The sequence below is a fragment of the Triticum aestivum genome, chromosome 4B (genome assembly GCF_018294505.1).
Source record: "Triticum aestivum cultivar Chinese Spring chromosome 4B, IWGSC CS RefSeq v2.1, whole genome shotgun sequence".
Taxonomy (NCBI): Eukaryota; Viridiplantae; Streptophyta; class Magnoliopsida; order Poales; family Poaceae; genus Triticum; species Triticum aestivum.
Window position 1 is genome coordinate 483,110,320 of NC_057804.1, and position 6,000 is coordinate 483,116,319.

Consider the following 6,000-nt stretch of genomic DNA (forward strand, 5'->3'; position numbering starts at 1 on the left):
TGCATGTGAGGAGCGAGATACCAACTAACGAGCAGAAATTGCACGTAGTGACAAATTCTTGCATGCACTTGCCATGCAGAAGATAACGATGTGCAACTAACAGGGATCAGGATTTCGAGAAAATGCCATGGTTTCCTTTATTATTATTCTCCAAATGGATTTTTTTTAAACGGGAATAAATATCCTACTACCAACAGCCATTTAATTGATCACAAAGGAAAATTAATACCGGCCTGCACCCCCATCAATCCACCCATGACTGTCCTGCAGCCCATCAGGACACCCAGGAAGTATTAATTGCTGCATTTGTGTGGAGAAAACAAGTTTATAATCGAAACAAAACATAAGTGTCAATGAGACTTGCGCAGGGTAGCTAAGCAAACGCATAAGCCACACAGTACTCACTACTCATAATGTTCCAGGAAGCACAAGATGAAGAATGATCAAGCGGTAACCAAATAAACAAAAGAAGCAGAATAGGGCACAGCTTGAAGCGATCAAATAAACAAAAGAAGGATCAAGTAGAGTCTCGATAGGCTAACCTGTTAACATCTGTTTCCGCCGGAGCTATCTCCCCTTGTTATACGGACACAAAATGAGCTTAGGCAAAACAAATCACAGCAAAAACGGCAGGTCCACACTTATTAAGTGCCATTCAAGACGTACAACAGGTGAGTCAGACACGTTTAAATGCCAACCAGTGCCTAGACCACCAGTCCATTTAAGATGCCTATCACATACGCGTATTCATCAAATTAACTCATTGTATCATTTCGGTATTCATTAATTCGCTATATTAAGTGCTAATCTTGCAGTATGCATGGACTGCCCAGATTTCATCCTCGCGTGGCACCATGTCCCAAAAATCCGCGTCGCTAGAGTACATTGTATACATGCAAGCATAAACAAATAAACCTTGTTATTGCTAGAACACCCCGATGATAGGATAGTATAGAGATAATACCACAACCAATCTCTACTTCAGTGACATAATTGATGAATGATGCGTTTGGAAATTAAAACAATTTAATTTAAAAAAAAAATATAGGCGTGAGAAGTTGAAGCAGCAAACCTGGGAGTGTCAAAGTTTTGCAATTATAAAGATTAGACCCAATCAAGATTAGAGAAAAAAATTGTCAATCATTCGCATCTGAGATTATGATTCAATAGCAGCCCACTGTTGTGTGAGGTCATATTGGTTTGGGTAAAATATAAAAGAAAGTTTAGACAGGACTGTATACCTGCATGCATAAACATACAAACCATGCTATTGCTAGAACATCTCGATAGTACTGTTGTACAGAGATAAGTACCAAGTAGCTACATTAGCCGTAAGACACAGACACCAACCTGATGTTGAAGACTATGGGAGCGATGCTGCTCCACTGTCTGAAAGGGAATTTTTGCGGGAGCACGTGAAGTCATTGAGAGGCGGCGCCGTCATCGCATTCTGTGCAGAAAGGAGGTGGTGGAGGTCGTCCTTCAGAAGACGGAGTCGTCGAGGTGGCCGGGGTTGGGTGCCTAAAGTCTGCAGCGTGGTGGTCCTGCACCAGATCTCCCTCTCCCCTACCTCCGCCGCCCCCACCCCTCACCATCTCCCCCAGATCAGATCAAGCCGCAGGTGAGGCGGCGGCCAGATCAACGCGACGAAGGTCGCTGTCCTCGGGCGCCAGGAGAAGGAGAGGAGGAGGTGGCGGCTCGGGGTGCCTCTGCTCGCCCGCATGGAGACGCATGGACTGGATGAACGCCGGAGCGGCCGGCTGCTGGGCATGGATGGTGCGTGGGTGGTGATTGAAGGCATCGCCCGTTCTGCTGCCACGAAGAGTAAGAGATAAGAAGAGATAGATGGATGGGCTTCTCTTTCTCAGCTATTACGCCGCCTCATCGGTTACAGAAGCCCAAAGAGGATCACTTCGGTTGCCAGCGTGAATTTTTTACCCCTAAAAACGACTTGTTGGAAACATATGCTGATGTGGCGAGCTGGCAAGTGAAGATAAATAAGAGTAATTGCTGATGTGGAAAGGCTGCTGAGTTGGATACCTTGCATGTCTAGAGAAATAAGGTAGTGGGGATGAACTATTTAGGTATTATAGATTTGTTCGGAGCCCCAGAGGAAGGAAACTTCTCGATGGATGAGACCCAAACAAATGACATCCCTCTGGTCTCTGATGAGGAAAACAACCTTCTAACAGCCCCATACTCCGAGCAGGAAGTTAGAAAGGCGGTTTTCCTAATGGAGCATAACAAAGCCCCGGGTCCGGATGGTTTTCCCGCTGAGTTCTATCAGAAATTCAGTGAAGTCATCAAACCGGATCTCCTACTTTTGTTTACCGACCTACATGCTGGCTAACTAGAATTGTTTCGCTTAAACTTCGGTGAGATTATTTTATTACCTAAGGTTAATGAGGCTGAACGGATACAACAATATAGACCTATTTGCCTCCTTAATGTTAGTTTTAAAATATTCACGAAGGTTGCGACTATTAGGCTAAATTCGGTTGCTGAACATGTGGTTCGGCCTTCACACACAGCTTTTATGCAAGGCAGACACATCCAGTTGTTATCCTTCATGAAACAGTCCACGAATTACACCGCAAAAAGTTAAATGGGGTGGTACTCAAAATAGATTTTGAAAAGGCTTATGACAAAGTCAAGTGGCCTTTTCTTCAACAGACTCTCAGAATGAAAGGATTTTCTGCAGAGTGGCGCGCTATGATCCATAGCTTTGTTTCTGGAGGTCGTGTTGCCATTAAGGTCAATGATGACGTTGGACACTATTTCCAAACGAAGAAGGGATTGCAACAAGGTGACTCGGTATCGCCCATGCTATTCAATATAGTGGCGGATATGCTAGCGGTCATGATTGAGCGTGCCAAGGTTGATGGCCAAATTGATGGGGTAGTAAATCATCTAGTTGATGGTAGTCTCTCTATACTTCAATATGCCGATGATACGACTCTCTTCATGGATCATGACCTCGAGAAAGCGAGAAATATAAAACTGATTTTATCAGCATTCGAGCAACTCTCGGGGTCTAAATATCAATTTTCATAAAAGTGAGTTGTTTTGCTTTGGCGAGGCTCAAGACGAGGCCCACCTGTACGCTGAACTGTTCAGATGCGGGTTGGGTCAGTTTCCGATCACATATTTGGGGATACTGATACATTATCGGAGACTCACAAATGCTGAATGGAAACACTTCGAGGAGAGACCGCAAAAAAGACTTAGCAGTTGGAAATGTAAACTGTTGTCTCTGGGTGAAAGATTGGTCCTCATAAAGTTAGTACTTATTAATACTAGTAGAATGCCCGTGCGTTGCTATGGGCTTTTGAAATATTTACTCATCGGAATACCAGTTGAGAATAAATGTTGCCATAAACATTTATCGTAATTCCAGCCGGTTTGCTTTATTTTGAGTGCGCCGTTGTTGTGGGATATCATCACTTGCACATCGTTTTGTTGTATAAAACATGGTGAATTTTTTTCCCCTTCCAATGACGTCGCCCCAAAAACCCTCTGAATGGTTTTTTTTAACCCCCGACATAATCCATCTTCATCTCTCTCATATTCTACCAAATTAAATATATATAAAAATATACCTTTTGAGTATTACATCATGTGCAACATACATACAAAGAAGAACAATTATTTGCATGCACCTCTTTTGGTTGTGTAAAACTCGTTAAATTCTTAGCCCCCTCCATCATCGTTACATCAGGGTCTTTGTCAGTCGACATCTCTGAAGCACAATCAAATCCATCAGTTTTTATGACCTACAAAGGTATTCTAATATAAACAAAGATTAGAATAATTTTTTTATGATGGTGGTATGGAAAATATATATTCATTGGACAAATGCTAGAAATGAGCAGTTTCTAGTAGATTGAGTGGCTTCCCAATTTTAATAATTTTAGGCTCACCTCTAAATCACATGTTGATGGTTATTCTCACGAATATCTACTATTTAGGGTATGTGGTATATTGCCCATAAAAAACTATGTTACATTTCTTCACGAGCAAAGAACGGATTTCCCCTTTATACAATGATAGTCGGTCATCTCTAATTTCTTGGATATTTTTAAGTAATTTATTGAGAAAATATTTTATGCTATTCTAAATATATATAGTGTACACGTATAAATAAAGCTTTATTTTTATGATATTCCCATTATACCCCTCCTATACGACTTGCTGTCCTCTCCCGCACGACCGCACTCTATCCACTCCCTCTCCGCACCACTCACTCTCTTGTTCCCCTCCCTCTCGAGATCCATAGACTTCACCGGCGTCGCTCACTCTCCTCTCTCCGCCCTCGCCCCCACAACCAACAGAATCGGCGACCTCATCTCCCACCCCTCCACCCTTTCATCCCTCCCCTCTTCTCACCAAAATTAGTGAAGGGGGGGGGGGTCGAGAGACCAGACGGTTGCCTGATCCGCCCACAAACCGGCGAACAACATCACGCCAAGGTCACCAACACCGTCATGAAATGACAGGCTTCTTCCACCTCAACGGACTTGCTCGCACACCAAGATATGCGAGGGGGGCTTCTACTTCTCCCTCGCTCATCACCCCTTTGGCCAAACCATGGATCAACCTTCCTCTACTCTGACCCATGCCATGGACCGAGCTCATTTCCCTCCTCAATGTCATCTCTTCACCCCTTTCCTCGTGTGGCATGTTGCACCGCTAACCCTCACCTTATCTCCCTCCCTTTCCTCCCATATCGAGACATGCATGTGTTTCTGCTAGGCCGCTTCACCTCACCGCCGCCTTCATCTCCTTATACAATGTCGTATCCGCCGCCTTCTGCCAGCTGTAGAAGAAGCGTGTTCGATTCTTGAACCTACAAAATATAAAATGTTGAGGTCAATAAGTATGATTTTCTCTTGTCCCTAGTACTATATTTTTATACATGCTTATTGCATAACCAACCTGTGTGTCGTAGTGTACTGTGGACTTACTGAGCTGCTCAACCTTGAGCTTGTCAGTTTGGCAGAGCACGTTCTTCGTCTTAACCTCCATCTGCAGCTCGGCATCGCGGATGGCGACAGCCTTGGTGGCCTCAACCTCGGCGACCTTGGCCTGCTAGTCCCAGCCTTCCCCTTCAATCCTTCATGGTGAGGTCGGTCATTGAGGCGGCGTTGTCGGCCTTCCTAGTGTTTTCAAACACCCACACCTCCGCCTTGACCTTGGCCTTCTCCTTGAGTGCCTCGCCCTGCTGCCGCACAGAGAGCACCTTGTTCTCGGCGTCCACCTTGGCGGCATTCTGGCACGTGAGGCCATCCCGCTCCACAAACATCCACCTTGGCCCTACTCGCTGCCTCATGTTGTGTCTTCTCGCTGAGGTAGGAGAAGTACTCATGCCCCGACACGTCCACCAGCTGCTTCACAGTGGCATTGTAGATGAAGAGGCCGAATTGGTCCAGCTCCTTCTGCATGTTGCTGAACACCTCCTGCTTGAACTTTTTGGTGCAGGTGAAGATCTCGTCCATGGTCAGCTACGCCACCAGCATCCGGGTCTCACCCTCGATCAGCCCTTTAGCCCTTCACCATGTCGTGCCCGTGGCTCCTACCGTACGAGTGCAACAGCGCGATCAACTTCACATGGAGTAGGAGCTTCGCTTCGACGGTGGGCAGGGCTGGACGTACCGCTCATGGCTCAATCGGTGTTTGACACGCTCGGTCCTGGCTTGTTAGAGAAAATGGACGATCTGGTCTGCTAAAATCGGCCTAGAAAATTGTCGGTCCGATCCAGTCTGGTGTTCAACCGGTCCGACCAAGAGGACTGAGAAAAAATGTCACTGTCGCCGCCATTCGTTCTTAGCGTGCCGACCGGCAGCCCCCGGGTAAACTACCATGTCCCCAAGCTTCCCCTCTCCTTCTTTTCTCTCCTCCCATGCACCATAGCCTCTCGCCGCCCCTGTCGTGCATGCACCACTGACGATCTCAAGTTCTCAACTTGGCGCTGGCAGCGTTCTAGCTACGGGTTTCGCTACC

The 6,000-nt window shown here is 46.0% G+C and overlaps 1 pseudogene; it reads right to left on the reverse strand.

Moving 5' to 3' along the window:
• Positions 1-4,758: 4,758 nt before the first annotated feature.
• On the reverse strand, positions 4,759-5,659 carry LOC123090169 (flotillin-like protein 2; annotated as a pseudogene).
• Between the last annotated feature and the right edge of the window lie 341 nt (positions 5,660-6,000).